We start from the raw sequence: 20,043 nt of genomic DNA, 5'->3' as shown, positions 1-20,043 counted from the left end.
ATTTCAAATATAAGTGATCAGGCTAAACATATAATTTTTGGACATTTTCTTGATATCTATTTCAGATTGAAGTACTAAAAATTATGTTTTCTGCCTATATTCATAGTATGTTGAATAGTATCTTTCGGATAGAGATTGACTTAGTGATATTTTACATTAGACAAGACATGTAGAAAGTTTCTCAAATATATGTTAATCATATGCAGATTTTTTTCAAGAATTATTTCTCATTGTCAATGCCATAGGCTATTCTTGAGTTTCAGTCTCAGATGATGGATAAGAGTGCTTTTGTTAATCTTATTTTATTGTAATCTTTATTTTTTAAAAGTTGGGTGATTTTAGCTTTAATCTTTATGCCTATAGTCAGGGGTCCCAACTGATTTAATGGGCTTCAATAATTCTGAAGCCTTCCTAAAGCTGTATCACAAATAGAAATTGATTATTTCATCCATATCCTAATTTAATCGCCTTAAAAGAGGAGAGCATAATGATTTTGAAATCTGTGCTAATTAATTACCAAGATCTGAAAAAATTATTCAGTTTCTTACTAGACATTAAGCTAGAAGCCCACCTCTAAATCTTGCCATTTCCAGGACAGCAAATGTAAAAGCCTGTAATAAATCCTACCACAGTGTTTACTGGGAAGATAAAATAAGATTATGTATGAGGAAGTGATTAAAAATTATAAAGCACCATAGAAATATAAGGTTTAGCTACTACTGCTATGATCACCTAGGTCATCTCAAGGTTCTGAATTTTCAGTATGCTGTGTTGTGGGATATTGCATTTGAATAAAGATAAATTTGAGAGATGAAGTAATACACATGCTAGCACTTAAACACACTGAGATTCACTTGCCCTAATTACCAGCACAAAGGCAGCCTGAAATTGCCCTTAGTTTCTTACATGAAAATGGAAATTAAATGGGACTTGTAACAGCTGATAAAAGCTCAGTTCTACATTAAAATATTGCCTGAAGAAGGAAAGCCTCAAGGTATAGTTCTTTTTTTGATAGGGAAAAAATAATAATAAGGCCTTGAGATCCAAAGAGAAACCAAATGAAGGAAAGATCTCCCTTTGGTTTATAATGCATACAATTGTACCCAGAACAATTTTGGTTTAAAAATAACTCATTGTGTAAATGCAGTTATATTTCCAAATGGTTACCAGCATTCACGGGCTGTTTCCACATGACAAAATTGCTAAAATGACTGTCTCCTGACCAAGATGGGTCTTAATGTTCCCCTTCAGCTGGACTAGTCTTTAGAAAGGTTTCTCCTGACTATAGGCCCCTGACCTCTTATTTCTTAGAGCATATACTTCAGAAAACTTGGAATTACACATTCTTTCTCTGCTCCTCTGAGATGCAAATCTTCTATAATCCTGGAATGTCTTTCTTAGGGCCCTGGGAGCTATCCCTTTGAAATATAATCATCAAGAAAGATAGCACATAGTCTCTGTGGGAGAGTAGGAGCCTAACTACAACAAGTGGGAATTAGTAAACACAGCCAGCCTGAGCACACAGGGCAGCTCCCCCGCCAGCATCCCTCAGTACTTTCCCAATACTTCAACACAGCACTTAAAAACCCTCTCACCTTTTGTTTTGGAAGAGCTGAATTCAGTTTCTCTCTTCTATTGCAATAGTATCGATCTCTATTGCAAAAGTCCTGAGTAAAATCTTCCTTAGCTGTTAAACTTATCTGGTGCAATTTTCCTTTGACACTTCTTTCTAAGGTAGGGATATTGCTTCTTGGTCAAAAGCCCACTGGAGACAGAGCTAAACAATACCACTACTTGGCTAAATGGTTATTTGACCTAACTCTCAAATATAAGAATTGTTACCCAATGGTGGCAATATGCCACTAATCCTATTTCTTTAAGAAAACCACAATTTACAAAGTTAAAATATAAATTCCACTAATACCACAGTGTATCTAAACACCTTAGCCTATCAAGCATAGCAGAGCTCAATACTACCTGTTCAAAGATGTTCTCTTTCCAGCATCTTCATCCAGCCCAATCCCTTCACTATTCCATTAGTAATATCTTGCTTTCCACCCCTACCTCTCAGTTTGCCATTCTATCCTGAAATTCACTTTCTCCTCCTCCAGCTTGGGCCTCACATGCATTAGACAATCTTCCTTATTCATTCCAGCTCTTGTTAATTGTCTCTCCTCTCCTACTTTTATGTGCTTGTGTTCTGCACCACAAAATTTGGCAGTTCTTTGAATCTGGGACATATTTGCACCACATCTGTATCAGGAGCAATGCATACGAAAAGTGAACTTGTAGTAGGTTGATAATATTGGGTTGTCAACTAATAACAATAATAATTATGAAAGCATGAACTCTAACATGAACTTACTTCATATCTAACTTAACCTCTTTTTAATAAACCTGTGACATGGGTACTTTTATCACACTCATTTTTTTCAGATTAAATAACTTGCCCAAATCACACAGTAATAATAGGTCAAACTAGAATATGAATCTTGGCAGATTTCATAGGACTTACTCTTAGCTATAACTCTTTTCTTAAGGATTTTGTAATATTTTAAACCCTGAGTACTATCAAACATATCTGATTTTGTTTTAGAGGTACACTATGACTTAATAAAAAAATCACACTTGAATAGGCTCAGTTTTTAAAGTTTTATTGAGGCATAATTCATATAATTTATAATTAATCTATTTAAAATATATAGTTCAATGATTTTAAGTATATTTACAGATATATACTATAATCAGTAGTCAATTTTAGAAGATTTTTTCATCTCAAAAAGTGTATTTATTTACTATCATTCCCTATCACTCCATCCAGCCCAGTATTAAACAATGACTAATCTACTTTTTGTCTCTATTAATTTGCCAATTTTGGACATTTCATGTACATTAGAATCACATAATATGTGATGTACTGTGACTCTCTTTCACTTAGCACAATGATCTCAAGGTTCATCTGTGTTGTAACATGTCAAACTTCATATTTCATTCCTGTTTATTGCTGTATAGTATTCCTTTGTATGAATATATCACATTTTTAAATACATTTACTAATTGAAGGACATTTGGAGTGTTTCTAAATTTTGGCTATTATGCTACTATAAACATTCATGTACAAATTTTTGTGTGGACATATGTTTTCGCCTCTTTTGCATACGTATCTAGTGGAATTGTTGGGTCGTATGGTAACTCTATGTTTAACAACTTTAAGACCTGCCAAAGAGTTTTCCAAAGTGGCTGCATCATTTTACATTCTCAGAAGCAGTATATGAAGGTTCCAGTTTCTCCATAAGCTTGCCAACACTTGTGACCTGACTTTTGGATTATAGTCATCCTAGTAGGTATGGAATAGTATCTTATTATGGTTTTGATTTGTGTTTCCTGATGTACAAGTATGCAAAGTACCTTATCCTGTGCTTATTGGTCATTTGTGTATCTTCTTTGAATAAATGGAATATCATTTTAATTGGGTTATTTGTCTTTTTTGAGTTATAAGATTTCTTTTTACATTCTAGATACAAGTCTCCTATAAAATAATTGGTTTGCAATATTTTATCCCATTCTGGGGTTTGTCTTTTCATTTTACTAATTGTGTTCTGTGGAGCATAAAAAGTTTGAATTTTGATGGAGTTCAATTTACTTATTATTTGCTTTTGTTGCTTGTATGTTTGGTGTCATATCTAAGAATAAACTGTCAAATCCATGGTTATGAAGGTATAGCCCTATGTTTTCTTCTAATATTTCTATAATTTTAAACCTTACAGTTAGATTTTTGATGTATTTTATATTAATTTTGTATATGATGTTAGCTAAGAATCTAACCTCTTTTTTTTTTTTTTTTTGCATGTGGCTATCCAGTTGTCCCAGTACCATTTTTGGATAGACTCTCCTCCAACTGAATTGTCTTGGCATTCTTCTCAAAATCAGTTAAACTTAGATGCATGTGTTTATTTCTGTAATCTCATTTCCATTTCATTGATCTATCTCTCTATCTTTATGCCAGCCCCACACTGTCTTGAATACTAGTAGTAAGTTCAGAGAATGAGGAGTACGAATCTTCCTACTTTGTTCTTTTTTTTCAAATCTGCTTTGATTCTTTTGTGTCCTTTTAAATTCCAGACACATTTTTGGGTAAGTTATTCATTTCTTCAAAAAAAAGCCTTTCAGATTTTGATAGAGATTAAAGTGAATATGTCAATCTCTTTGGAAAATATTGCCATCTTAACAATGTTGAATTTTCTCAACATGTTTTCCACATATTTAAATTTTTAATTTCTTTCAAAATTTTTTTTCAGAATATAATTTTAGGGTATATGTTTTTCACTCACTTTGTTAAGTTTATTCCTAAGTATTATATTCCTTTTGATACTATTGTATGGAATTGTTTTCCTAATTTCATTTTCAGATTGTTCATTGGAAGTATATAGAAAAAGAATTAGTTTTTATATTTTAATCTTCTATCTCTCAATCTTGCTGAACTCATTTATTAGTTCTAACAGGTTTTTAGTGGATTCCTTTGGATCTTCTATACATAAGACTATGTCATCTGTAAATAAAAATAACTTACCACTTCCTTTCCAACCTGGATGACTTTTATTTATTTTTTCTTGCCTGATTGCCCTAGCCTACAGTACAATGTAAAATAGGAGTGGCTAGAGCAGTCATCCTTGTTCTAGTCCTCACCTTAAACGGAAAGCATCCAGCTTTTCATCTTTAAGTATGATGTTGGCTATAGGTTTTCCATATTTTCTCTTCATAAGGTTAGTAAGTCAATTTCTATTCCTAGTTAAAGTGTTTTTATTATAAAAGTATGTTAGACTTTGTAAAATTATTTTTCTATATCAGTTGAGATGGCCATGTGATTTTTACATTTTATTCTATTGATATTGGTGTACTACATTATTTGATTTTTGAATATTAAGCCAACTTTGCATTCCTGGGATAAATTTTAATTGGCCAGAGTGTATTTCTCTTTATATGTTGCTGAATTCAGTTTGCTAGTATTTTGCTGAGGAATTCTTATATCAAGAAAACACTGATTTTCAGTTTTTCTTATGATGTCTTTGTCTGGTTTTGGATCAAGGTAATACCTCTCAGAATGAGCTGGGAAGTATTCCTTCCACTTCTATTTTTTTTTGGAAGATTCTGCGAAGAATTGGTATTAACTCCTCTTTAAGTAGAATTCACCAGTTAAGCTATCTGAGTCTGAGTCCACATAAAGTTTGTAGATAGTTTTTTAACTACTAATTCAGTCTCTTATTATAGGTCTACTCAGATTGTCTATTTTCTTAAGTCACTTTTGTTCAGTAGTCTGTGTCTTTCCATCAAATAGATTCTTGCTCTTCTAGTTGTTGTGTTAATGCTCATCAGTAAATACAAGCTAGTATTTTAATGCAGTTGGACATTAGATGTTTATGTTTCATATTTTAATGAATAAAATACATCTGTAAAATTCATCAACTTGAAGCCACGATGTTAGAGAATAAATTTATTGTGTAGTCAAAGGTAAGCTGAATTAAAGTTTGGTCTCCTCATCTCTATTTCTAACTCTAGTACTAAGAAGTCAAAATGTATCTTAGTAACATGATTTTCTGGATCTGAGTTTTCTTATTTGTATAAGAGGATGATAGTCGGGGTAAGTGATCTCTAAGGTGTCTTCTGACCTAAAAATTCTATTATTTTGTGAAATGTGAGTTAATGAGAAAGAAATGTGAAGTGAAAGGAATATAATTTGAGAGTCATAGTACAATAAATAATTAGAAAAAAACCTGGATACAAATATAACCTTATGATAAAAGTTGAATAATAAGATTCATGCTCTTATAATACATAATAAATAATTGATTTCAAATAATTATTCTGCTTGAAACCAAATCACTTCAAAATAAAATTAAAAGTCTACTGTCTTTCTTTTCTTAAAATATTTAAAATACAAATTATGAATATCCATTCATGGGGTATTATATGATAGTCCCTCTGAATTAGTTAAACAGAAATTTGTTAACATGAGTCATTCTTAAAAATAAAAAATCAAGTAAAAGTAAAGCAAGTTGCAAAAGGTACATGTACTTGAAATACATTTATATAAATTAATACACAGAGAAGTACTATAAAATGAGGATTATAATTAGACACACTTCAGAATTATACATGGAGAATAAGAGAAGATAGAAGAAATAGGGCAGGTAGGTAATAAGCTTACTATATCTAAAATTTTATTTTTTTTAAATGACAATATTTCAGTATTAGTAAATTTGAATGGAACTATTTATGCACTTTTGTTGTATTTCTTATAGTCTCTTGTATATCTGAAATATTTCATAATATTAAAAAAGAACAATTATGTGAATTTTATATCTAACACTTCTGAAGTATGTATATGTAGAAAAATATCTAAACCCATGAAAATAAATATTTAGTTTCTCATGCAACCACTGATAATTTTTATTATGGGATAGTCATAATACTCACCATTTGATGTTATAAAATCAATAGCCACTGTGAAATTGATTTGCATTCTAAAATATAAGTAAATAAGAGTCATTAATAATTGAATAACCTCAAAAAAAGGAGTTTGATTTCCATTTGTGTTCTATTTTTAACATCACTAATTTTTTTTTTTTTGAAAGGGTAGATTTTAAATAACTGCTTTTATCACCAGGTTAAGTCATACAGTTACAAAGTAGTTAGAAATTTTTGAAAGGCTATTGTTAAAAAAAAAAAAAAAGCTCATTCTTACATAAATAAAATCTGTTACTTCACCGGGACACTACTGTTCAAAAGGCCCTGACCAAACAATTCCGAAACAAAACACAATCCCAGATTGCTTGCAGCCCACTGGGAATGAAGCTGTGTGCAGAATATGAGACCTCCAAGAGGACATAAAGCCAGGGGCCACTGGCAATGTTCAGAGTAGCCAGCCAGACTCCAAAGAGGGAGCCCAAGTGATTTTTTTCTGGGACACTATTTGAATTATTGTTCAATTAGTCAACAAAATAAATCTTCAAGAGAGAAGAACAATTAATTAACATGAGAAGGAGGTTACTGCATTCTTTGATCTATATGTCATAATTGTTTAGTAAATTCCAACAGTCTTAACAAAAAATAGCCTCCATCATTTGCATGTATCAAGATAACTTAATGACAATATGCTATTGGTAAGCTACAAATGATACTGTTTTATGTTATAATTTTTTTTTCGTTTATTATGTTTACAGGCATTCACTGCTCAAGTCAAGGTTAGGCTTGTCAAGTGATTAAAGGCAATTTTATTATAGCAGTATGTACTTATTTTATTCTAAAAGAATAAAATCCATAAAGAGAAACAGCTTTTATTTCTGTTTGCAACCTGTAAGATTGAGTTATTTTGCTGATGTAAAATATCAATAACTCACTTTAGGGCCATGCCACTTTCTGAAAATGCCATATAAATGTGTCAAAGCCCTTTATAGATGTCCAGAGCTGAAGCGGCAAGCAACTGACTGCTCGTGGACAGCAGGTGCTTTCTCGGGGCCAGAGCTGACTGTTGGGGAGTGGCCCTGGAGCAAGACAGCATAGCCAGATGAAAGAGACTTGTTATTTAAAGGCAGAATGTCCAAATGACTCTCAGGCATTGCTGATTTTTACTGTCACATTTATCAGGCTTGCACATGACCCCCTAACCTTAATTTTCTTCTTCTAAAGGATTCACTTGTTGAGTATAGTGTCCATTATCTATTAAGTCATAAGAAAGAGAGATTCCTGTGGCAGGTCTGCAGATGAAGAGGTGAAGAGGGCAGTGAAGAAGTCAGCCACCGTCCATCTATGTGATGGTCACACCAGTATCACTGTATACCTTGCAGACTTTCTCAACAGTGTTGATGTAGGCAGCCATCATCAGGTCCAATCTCAGGTTATGCTTCATGGCCGTGCACATGATTTGCCTGGCAGGTGGCTCCATAGTGTAAGCTAAGCCAGAGTGCACAATGTCTTCCTCAGAGGCACCTGATATCCTGTCTTGGAACTCCACTGTGGGTACAATGGGAATGGTTCCACCATGCTTTCTAAATTTTCTTTCCAAACTCTCTTGAACAGACATGAGCAAGTCGTAGTTAGAATCCCTTTCATATCTGAAAGTCAAACGGCCATAGCGGACATGATTCAGATTCTTCAGCCACTCAAAGTATGACACTGTCACTCCTTCAGCATTCAAGTAGAGATCTGGAATAAACATAATGTTCCTTTCCAGGAAAATTTTATCAGTTTCTGGAGTTGTTGGTCCATTGGCACCTTCAGCAGTGACCTTGGCTTTGACTCTGGGTGCATCGGACTTGGTCAGCTGCTTCTCACCGGCAGCGAGGATCAAGATGTCACAGTCAGCCTCCAAGATACTCCCTTCATAGATCCTTGCCTTGGGGAAGCCCAGGATTGTTCCATGTTGCAATTTGAAGTCTTCTAGTTCTTTTGGGTCAATACCATCGGGATTATATATGCTCCCATCAGATTCACCAACACCAACACATTTACCACTGAAAGGATGTAAATATCTCATAGTGTGCAGGCCCACGTCACCAAATCCCTGAACAACGAATGTCTTATTTCAATCCTGGGGTCATTCCTAAAATACTCATGTAAGAAGCTTCATTGATGAAGTTTTCTATCCCATAGAAAACTCCCTGACCAGTGGCAGAGATCCGTCCGTGGATTCCACCCTGACAGATGGGCTTACCAGTAACACAGGCGTGGGCATTAATGTCATAGTGCCCTATGGTGCTGGCACAGGTGTCAGCAATCCAGGACATCTCCCATTCGCCTGTGCTCATGTCTGGGGCAGGCACATCAATGCCAGAACCAATAAAGCATGGCGAACCTCTTAGCATTTTTTTCCAATTCATTATTAGTATAGTTCGTGGGGTTGACCTTAACACCAGCTTTGGCACCCCCAAATGATACATCAACCATTACATACTTATATGTCATCAGAGAAGCCAAAGCTTTTACTTCATCTACACTCACATCAGTGCTGTAACGGATACCTCCGTTGCAGGGCATGCAGTGCTGGCTGCGCTAAGCCAGGTAGCCCTCTATGACCTCCCAGGAGCCGTCGTCGCGCCGGAAGGGGAAGGACAGGCTCAGCACTTGGTTGCAGGGCTTGATGATCCGCAGGATGCCACGCACCCGGTCACGCTTCTCCTCGCTCTCCCGGGTCTTGCGATCCTCCACGATGCTGGCGCCACGAATGAAGAAGCCCTCCACCATTCTGAAGAAGTTGGGGTCGTGCTCGCGGTCTGCCGCCGCGTCGCTGTAGTGTCGCCGGGTGGGCGGCGCGAACTCGGGCTGCAGAGCGGCGGCGGCGGCGGCGGCGGCGGGCTGCCCGCGGCCCGGCCCAGCAGCGCGGCGGAGCCCAGGGCGGCGGCCGGCGCGGGACAGCAGCAGTGCGCCACCGGGCAGCGGCACACGGCGGCAGGGCGGAGGCCGCGGAGGAGGGGCGCCCTCGCAGGCGCGGGGACAGACCGAGGGAGGAAGGGCCCGGCGCGGGCTGCCCATTTAAACCGCGGCTTCCTGCTTTCCTGGCTGCCCCCTCCCCTCGGCGCTCGCTGCCTAAACGGGAGGGCGGACTTTGGGGGCCGCGGGCTAGCGTCGCCTGTGAATGGCAGGGGTGGGGAGGTCTCCGCCGCCCCGGGAGCCGGGCCTCCGCCTCCGGCGCGGCTTCCAGTGTTACCACTAGCAGCTATGTTACAGCACACACTGGGTAGTATCAATAGGCAGTTTTACAAGCTAAGAACTTGGCAAAATACTTTTACAATCACACAACTGTAAAATACAAAATAAAGCATCAGGTATAAAAACAACTCCTAGTTGAGAGCACAATAACTAAGACAGGGACTTATAATGAAGAAGACAAACTGCAAATAATTATCTGCCAGTGTTCAATGTGAACATTTATGTTTCATTTGCTTTCAAAACTATTCTGTACTTAATGTGAAAATTGTATGCCCTTAAAAGTAAGGCATAGCTAAAATCATGTCTAATAATATCGTTCCTTAAACTAATTATTTCCAACAATCCTGAAAACATGGGACTTTCTTTTGCTTTGTTCATAACTATTTTAGAAGTATTTTAGATACTGATTTATCTGTCAGTGCTCATACCATTACTGTGTATATGTGTGTATTTATAGATGAAATTGGTTATATATACATAAAATGTTCAGCACAAGGTAGCTACCCCGAATTATTTTACTGGGTTAGCTTTTTTTTCCCTTTTCTTTCTGATAGAAACCAAAGAAGTGGCATTCACATTAAAAATTCACTTTTTTGGATATACCTTTGACTCTTTCTGTATGTAAGTCCACTTCTTTCTCACCAAAGGCATAAAAACAAATAAGTGACAAGAATATGATTACTGGGATAACCTGCTATCATGATTAATTTCCAAAATAATTTTAACTGAAAAAGTAGATCTTTTGAAGACATGTGTACTTAGATTATTTTTAATAGCAAATTATTTTTGACCCACTGTACAACTGACTTAACACTTCAAAGTTTGAGCTGTTGTTTAAATGGTGGTGGTGGTGATGATGATAACGGTGATGATGGTGATGATGGTGATGATGGTGATGTTGGTGATGATGGTGATGGGTACTATAGTACTGGGTTCCTTGTAGTTCTCTTAGTATAAAGTATAGTAGCATTTCCATCTTTCTCTAAAAATTCAGCCTGAAAAATCCTTAATATTATTCAAGTGTTGAAATGCATTCACTTTTTTCCCCAAGGAATAAACAATCTTTTGTGCTTTACATTAATAAAAACTAATATAGATTCTCTTTATAGCTATATGGTAAATTTTTTCCTCAGAGCCAAAATTAGGTTTATAGGCTAAGAATATAGGCTAATTTGGAACATAACACATTTAATACATAAAACTTTCAGAAAAAGAAATCAGTGAAACATTTGGGAGAATATTTTGAGATAATAAATCCCTCTGAGGGATTGAAAAGAACAGTCACCATCGGCACAGTGCTTTGTCATTCTGCTGCTAGAGAGAAAGTGACTGTAATACAGGGTATAATGTGGTGCATTAGAAGAGGCTTAGCTTTTGAGTCTGAAAGAATTGGCTTTGAATTTTGAGCAACCCAGTTGCTGACATTAACCAAGTTTCAAAACTCTCAGAAGGCAGGTGCCTGGCACACAACAATAAAGCAAGGACTGATAGAAAAACTACATGAAATGTTATATCTATTTCTCTCTATATGTATATAATAACACTATATATATATATATATATATATATATATAGCATAGCTTATATCAATTAGCCTCATAATAATTTTTGAAGGAAGATACTAGTATTCTCTTTCTACAGACAAGGAAATCTAGGCTCATAAAACTTAATTTTTCACATAAATAATAAATGCCTGAATTGGAATTTGAATTCACATATAACCTCCAAGATCATATTAATAAACACTATGCTACTCTCTTTCTACAATTAAATACTTGTGAACTGCCTGGCTATAATAAAAACTCAATGAAGAATAGTTATCATTATGTTACATACCAAAAAAAAAAAAAAGGTGCTACACAGATACCCTTAATGATAAAGATGCCAGGACATATTCTCATGCTTGGGCAAATTTGTCCTTCCCTCAAGTATGTTACACACATGAATCACAAAATCATCTGTATAGACGCTTTTTTATGTTATTTTATTCAATGACACTTCCTTAGGAATGAAAAATAACTCTGAGCTTCAAGAACACATGATTTAGCACATTCTAAAGGTAAATATAAGAGTTGAGTCTTTGGTTCAACCTTCCTTAGGTTGCAGGGATATACACCTTGTTTTGACTGAACTCTCTCATAACAGTATCTGCTTTCTACATGCAGGAACCTCCCTGTATTTACTGGGTGAATGAATGCACTTGTTTTATGATTGTTTCAAAGTATTCTCCACAGTAGCCCAGGATATGTAGTATAACCACCAACTTCTTAGAAGCTTTAGTTGGAGATTAAAAACAAACAAACAAACAAACTCAATAACCAGAGATACAAAGTTCATTTGAATGCCAAAGTTGTACCTAGCATAGCTACAAAGAAAATATATGGCTACTAACTAAAGAACTATACTGTACATAAGAATAAAATCAAACAAACAAAAACAGAGCATAAATACAGGACAGAAATAGACTCACAGACAGAGAATACAGACTTGTGGTTGCCAGGTGGGTGGAGGGAGGGAAGGGATAGACTGGGATTTCAAAATTGTAGAATAGATAAACAAGATTACACCGTGTAGTACAGGGAAATATACACAAAACGTTATGATAACTCACAGAGAAAAAAAATGTGACAATGAGTGTGAATATGTCCATGAATGACTGAAAAATTGTGCTGAACACTGGAATTTGACACAACGTTGTAAAATGATTATAAATCAATAAAAAATGTTAAAATAAATAAATAAATAAATAAGAAAAGAGAAAAAAATTTAAAAAAAAGAATAAAAAGAGAGGGAAGTATTCAGTTACTGAAACTGGCTAAACCAACTAAATTAGAAAACCAAATAGATTAGGTACAACAAAAAATGTAAAAAAACAAAAAGAACTTTTAAAAAGAGATGAAATATATCAAAAGGAAAGAAGGAAAGAGAAGAAAGAAAGAAAAAGAACAACAAAAAAAGGAAAGAATGATAGGAGGGAAGAAGGGGAAGGGGGAGGGAGGAAGGAAGACAGGAAGAAAGGATGGGGAGAAGGGAGAAGTGAGAGCCAGGCCATACCAAGAGTACCTATGAAGCTTTGAAGCTTAGGATACTCCAAGACAGTAAAAAAGATAGGTGCATTTAGCACTAAGTGAATAACTAAGATCAATTGGTAATTATGCACAACAGAGAATATCAATCCTGGATGCATATTTGGGAGTTAATTGATTTCAAGATTTGATTACTTCCTTGTCTCATTCTGCATTCAGAAAGACTCTAACTCCTTCACTGTTTTGAATCAGCAGTATTCAAATCAGAGTGGAAACATGATGGCTCATCACATAAATCATTTCATGGTTGTTATGGCCCCTTAACCTATTATCACACTGTTTGGATTTTTTCATTAAAAAAACTACAATTCAACAATTATTTACTGAGCATCTTCTCGTTGCCAAGCACTGTGTTAAGTGATAAAGAGAAAATGGGGGCAAACCAAACACTATCTTTAAACTCATAGAGCTTACAATTCCAGTTTTCTACTGTTAAAAACAATAACACAACAGCACAGTTTATCATGGAATTTATAATCAAGAGCCTAACCTGAAACACAACTGTGCATTACTGTGTATAACAACTTGTTCATTCCCACTACTCCTAAAAGTTCCCATTCATGTTATAGTGTATATTTATTATACCAAGTGGCACACTTTACATATTTTGAAAATATTAACTGATCAAAGTTTTAAAGAAAGTTGCTAGCAATACTATACCTTTAGGCTAAGGCAGATTTCCTGAAGACTTTGATAAATGATCTGTCATAAAAGTCAAACAAACAAACCATCAGTAATTATGTTACCTTTTTAGTTTTGTTTTAATTTACTTTACCTTTAACATTGTCTGGAGCCTAATATTACAGAAAAAAAATAACAATTTTGTCAAAATAAAAACAGAAACAAAAAACTAAATTCACATGAGATGTCTCTTGCTAGAGTATTTATAAGATTATCACACATATGTCTTTGAAAGATTTTGCTGAGGAAGCATTGTTTTAGCTGTCTTTTTATGTTTTGAAAGCAGACAAGAGCAGGAGGATTTCAAGAAGCCCAGATAGGAATACTATAGAGTATAAAAAGGCATGTCTGCCAAATATCACAAGTTAGTAGTAACATCTCATGACACTTCCCAATGTGTATGTCCTAGTACTGTTTAAGTATATTCTTGGAAAATGTCTTCATTTCACTCTACCACCTTTCCAAAGGATGACAGATAAAACAGACGTCAAGGTGGAAAATTTAACTAGCACAGCAAAGATCCATAGAAAAGATGTATATACATGCAGGTCAAAGAAAACTACACATAGACACATGCATGCACACGTATAGAGTAATATCATCTTAGATAACTTTTCTACAACTGTTATTATGAATTAATAATCAAGAACATACAAATGTGATGGGGATGTGCAGAAGGGTTGTTTTACTTTCTTCCCAATTTCAAATTCTCTTCAGTTGAATAAACTGAATGTTATCAACATGAAAAATGAAACTTCACCCCCTTCTTCAAATTAATCTTGGCAAAGGCAGGTTCAGATCCACCAGCTGTTGGGATCCAGAACCCATAAAAGAAGCTGAGATGCCCCATCAACCCTAACATTCTTCCCATTGTGGCCACACTCGTACCTACCCTAATATCTTCTCAAGGTACTTAATTTACTGATATGCACTCTAGTTCACACTTGGATTCTGGAAACTGCCCTAAACCCATGGCTCACTTCCTCAGGCACTATCACCCAGCCTAATCCTTCCTGACCCTAGCTCACCATGGGCTAACCTTTGAACTTTTCAGTCTTACCTTTTCCCTCTTCCTTAAAAGCAATTCAACTACCTGAATGGTAACACAAATAGACGCTTGACTCTAAATTGTGCTGCATCTTCTAAATTCCTTCTTCCTGATGGGATTATTTGCCTTTGACAAGTGAGATCTGCTAGAATGAGGGCAGGATTTGAGACAAACAAGTGCAATTTCAAATATAAATACTTTCACCTGTCTGCGATACAATCTTGGAAAGGCTATTTAACCTCTCTGCACCTCATTTGTAATAAGTGAAGGATTACAAAATCTTCCTTGGATTGTTGCTGGGAGGACAAGGAAAGCACCTGTCCTTTATAGTAGGCACCCCCAGGAACTGCTTGGTATACAGATGGATCTTGCAAGGACAGCCCACCCACTTGGGTTGCAGTAGCACTGCACCCTGCCACTGAAGCTGTCTGGTATGAGATAGGAGAAGGCCAGTCTAGCCAATGGGCCGAGTTACAGGCAGTATGGATGGTGTTGATGAATGAACCTAGCCCCTTGCAGATTTGCATGGATAGTTGGGCTGTCTATAGAGGCCTCACATTGCGGATACCCCAGTGGGCCCTGCAAGACTAGAAAAAAATTGAGGTTTTTCCTAGACAAGTTATTTTCTTAGAGACAAGGAGCTACATTTTCAAAAAGAGAAAAAAAAACAATTATAAACATAGCATATTGGAATTAATAAGAAATTAGACATAACAAGGCTTGAGTAGAGTTTTCTGGCAAAAGTACATTTTCTAATCTCTCCTTTCTTAAGGGCTTTCCTCAAATAAATACCTGAAAATAATCCTTATCCATTCTACATATAAATCAGTGCCTCATCTGTTGACCAAAAAACTTTTTTTTTTTGATGTTTAGTCAGTGAGAGCAAAGTTAGAGAATGCATTTGATGTTTATTTTAAAGTTCTGTATGCCTTTAGATTTATCAACTAGAAATCCTCAATAGGAATCTTTTAATTTATCTTCATACTTTTTTCTTTTTTATATATATTTTTATTAAAGTATAGTCAGTTTACAATGCTGTGTCAATTTCTGGTGCACAGCACAATGCTTCAGTCATACATGAACATACATATACTCATTTTCATATTCCTTTTCACCCTAAGTTACTACAAGATATTGAATATAGTTCCCTGTGCTATATAGTATACACTTGTTGTTTATCTATTTTATGGCTATTAGTTAGGGAGTTTAAGATATTTATACATTTTAAATGTCTATCTTTCTTAGAAGATTTCAAAAATTCATTTAGCAGACATTTACTGACTACATATACATGTACTCCTACGCACTTGCAATATGAACATGTATAAGACATTGATATGCCCCCAGAAAATAACGTCTATATGTGTGTACAGTGTTTAAGACAAAATTGGAACCCATTAATCAGCTTCTGCTTCTGTCTGAGAGATCAGGGAAATACAAACCTAGCAAATTTTGAATAGTAAGTAGGAATTTTTTCCTTATAGAGTGTTATATTAAGCCAGGGAAAGCATTAGAAATGAAAGAAAGTTTCTATGTATAACTGGTAAAGATGTACTATAGTTTTGGTAACTTTCCAGTTTTATAATTTGAGTATTAATTATGAGCAAGCTGGCAAACTAAGTTTATTGAACAATTGCTGCATGTTAGTTCATTCAAGACATTTCCAAATAAATAAATGGGTAAACAAATGGCATCATTTTATTTAATTTATGAGATAAATATTATCAGCTCCAAGTCCAGTTCTCTTTCCATTAAATCAGAGTGATTCACATAGGGCTGAAGAAAGACATATTCAATCAAGAGCAATGAATAAGTCTGTTTTCACAAAGCAGTGTCTAGACTGTTTAGAGGAATAGGGTGGGGATAGAGACAATATAATCAGGTTTCCTATAAGTAAATTCTGACTTCTCTTGTATAATTACTTTTTGATGCTGTGTAACAAGTTACTACACACATAGTGACTTAAAACAAGACACATCAGTTAGGTCAGAATCAGAAGACCTAGCACAACATGACTGGGTTCTCAATTCAGCTTCTTTTCAGCCTGAAATCAAGGTGTTAGCTATACTTAGTTTTTTGCCTGAAGGCTCTTAGGATAAATTCATTTTCAAGTTATTTCAGGTTTTTGGCAAAATCCAGTTCCTTGTGGTTGTAGGGTTGAGGTTCCCATTCACTTGCTGGCTGTCTGCTGTGGGCTACTTCCAGTTCACTGAGGCCACCTGTAGAAACTTGCCATGTGATGCTTATCTTCAAAGACAAAAAAAAAGAAAAGAATAATTTTCTCTCCTGTCAAATTTCCATTATGCTTTCACTCTGATTTTGAATTGTTGGCTTCAGTGAGGCACCAGTCCTTTGTCAAGGAACACCTGATTAGGTCAGCCTCACTGAAGATAATCTCCCTTTATTAAAATGAACTGTGCCAAATAACAACCTAATCCCAGTAGTGAAATCCATGATGTTCAAAGATCCAGGGATTATACCATGCACGTACTCCATGGCAAGGGGATCTTGGAGGTCATATTAAAATTCTGCTGACCACATTCTGTGACTTTTTGCAAGTCATTTAAGCTCATAAAACTAATTTCCCTGTAAATATAATGGGAATACTTACTTCATGTGATGATATGAAAGTACTTAGCATGTTATCTGGAAAGCATTCAGTAAATGTTAAAAATTATATTAGTTTGAGTGTTCTTTTAATTAGCAAATTAATAATGGAATGTTTTATTATGTATTGTTATTACATAACAATATTATTATATAGCAATGAGAGTTAATCTAAATATGTTAGTTCACATACTTTGTAACTCAAAGAAGAGAAAAAAAAGTTGATGCAACTAGCAACTTCAATTTAAAAATAATATGCATGATTTAATAATTCTTGCATTTTTCTAAAAATAAAGCATTTTGATTGAAATGCAAAATAAATTTTTAAAAAATTTCCACACCTACTTTAATCACTCTTCCAATGCTCATGAGATTCCAGTCTAAATCTAATCACATTCATTTTAATTCCCCATTAAACCAAATAGTGCTCTATCTGTGGCATAATTGGACATATTCTTAATGGGAAAGTAGTAATCACTGAACTCCCCATTTATACAAAGAATTGGATATTATTCTTCATTTTGCCTGAAGCTACTACTATTGGGTTGGCTACTATTGAGAAATTTTGTAGTTGATTTCAAACAAGTGAAAAAATAAAATTAAAATGTTCATATGCTTGTTAGAATAAACTTGGACAGAAAATCTTACATATAGTCTGAATCTTGATAGTACTTGAACGTAGCTCACCTTGTAAAGAACATGCTTGACTTCATTGTTCATTTTTTTAATTTTGCTTTCATCATTTGAAATCATGCAGTTTAGTTAGAAGAGTTGGCTGTTCCTTTGAGAAAACTGTTCACCACTTTTAGGGTTTTTCTACTTAGACTTCAATCTTTGGAGCTCTATTAACCTTTAAACATTGGCTGCACAGATTTATTTTGTAGTCATGATGGACACTTTCCAAAGCCCTTAATTCCTTACATTTATCTGCATTCCATCTTTCAGTTTTCAGCATGCTTTCTAATTCACTGTTTCATGTTGTCCTCACAGTAATCTGTGTTGTAAGTAGAGGATTTATGGTAATCCCCATTCTATTGATGAGGAAACTGAGGTTCCATGAGGTCAATTAGCTGGTTATTGTCAAAGGCGGTATTGAACCAAAACAGTTTCACTTCTTGTCTGTCCCTCATACCCTTTGTCTTCCATGCACTGTTATAGAATAAATTCCTGTTATTTTAAGGTGCAAACATTCCAGTAATTTGATATGTAATCCTTATAAATCAACACAGTGGACAAAAATGTTAGGGACAAATTAACTTCCTTCTGGTGTCTGGTTTTATGTAGGGAACTCAGGTCTAGACCACTATGATACATGGGATTCCCATGCCTTGTCTGTCCATTAAAAGTCCAAACATGGATGTATCTGGTCATGCATTTCCCATGAATGTTTTGATTTCAACTCACTCTCACTAATTTAGGCTTCAGTTCCTCCTTATTTTTGGCAACTGCCAGTTTCATTTGTTTGATTTGAGGCTAGTGATAAATTTCTCTTTTTCTTGGTCATATTCAATCCATGATTTCTTTATGCTCATATGCTGGGCTGTGAGGTACAGGCAAAACTTCTGTCCACCCTCTGCCTTGACCTTGTCTTCCAATATCAAGTATCCTGGCTAGGTAGCTCTAAGGTTAAAAAAAAAAGAAAAAAGATCCCACCTTGGGCAAGGGGCTAGACACAATAAAGTTAATATAGGAATGTGACTTAATCTTTCCTTGGATGACAATAAAAAGATACTCTCTTGAAAGTCTCTTGATGACCTAAAATGGCTTTCTTTTGTAATAAAATTTCTTAATTTTTACAATGTCTTAAAAGAAATCTGAAGCATATTTTGCAAAGGTACAGCTCATAGTCTCTTTAAAAAGCCTTATGTGAGAGCCTTGAAACACTCAAAAGGACTGTAGCATGTGTTTGGGTGGCACCATCCCAGTGATGATGTTAATATTTATGCTATTTGTGTCTTTAGGGTCTATTCTCTATGTTTGTTTGTTTTTTCTAGAGCACAAATCTTAGTTCTTCTACTTTTGATTTTGTGAATTAAAGGAGGGATTTTTTTGGATTTACTATTCCATTCATTTTTTTTCCCCAAGTCACTTGTCTGTGGGAAGCCAATAAAGAATTATTTGAACTAAATATTATAGAGCAGCTGTGTTAATGAAAGTATTTGTTTTCATTTATTTTATGTGCACATATACCTAACAAGTTATGCAACAGCTATGCATTTATAAATCCAATGAATGGATATTATAAATAAACATAGGAATAGACCAGTTAGAAACCAGAATTTGCAGTTAAATAAATTATATAAACTACACAAATAGGAAATTCCAGCTCTGTAAAATTTACTGGGGCAACAGTATATGATCACCTACTTTTAGTTTGACATCATTTTCTATTAACATCTTATATCTGAAATTTTCTGCAATTTGGACTAGCACAATATTGAGTTTATTGATGCTGGTAGAGTTAAAATTTGCTTCATTGAGCTATATTAATTAGAGTTGAAAATGCCAATTTAAAAATGTTATGATATGGTCACATTTATTTAACTTGTACAAAGAAATTAGTAAAATACAAACAATCCTTCATAATATTCCTTGGGAATGGTGAAAATACACAGATAGTAGAACCAGTGCTAATAATTTTGAATAGAACATACTACAAAGTTTCATCTCCCAAGATAACTTTTATTTTGATATTTTACAAAATTCAAAATGTTAAGCATGAACTTCCAGTTTTGGATGTAAAGAGCTCTGAAGTCATAACTACCATATTTACAATAAGACAAAATTAATTAACTGAAGAACTTCTATAAAATTCACTTTGCAAACAGCACAGGATTTTATGCATTGATAGATGCAGATGTAGATATTTAGTTAAGTTGAGACTTTTGGTGAAAAACAGTTAACAACCAATGTTTT

The 20,043-nt window shown here is 34.9% G+C and overlaps 1 pseudogene; it reads right to left on the bottom strand.

Annotated features, from left to right (window-relative positions):
* Window positions 1-7,804: 7,804 nt before the first annotated feature.
* On the bottom strand, window positions 7,805-9,255 carry LOC102544108 (glutamate dehydrogenase 1, mitochondrial-like; annotated as a pseudogene).
* Window positions 9,256-20,043: the final 10,788 nt, after the last annotated feature.

Source organism: Vicugna pacos, chromosome 14 (assembly GCF_048564905.1).
Source record: "Vicugna pacos chromosome 14, VicPac4, whole genome shotgun sequence".
Lineage (NCBI taxonomy): Eukaryota > Metazoa > Chordata > Mammalia > Artiodactyla > Camelidae > Vicugna > Vicugna pacos.
The sequence above is the reverse complement of the archived record's forward strand: the minus strand, read 5'-3'. Positions and strand labels throughout refer to the sequence as shown.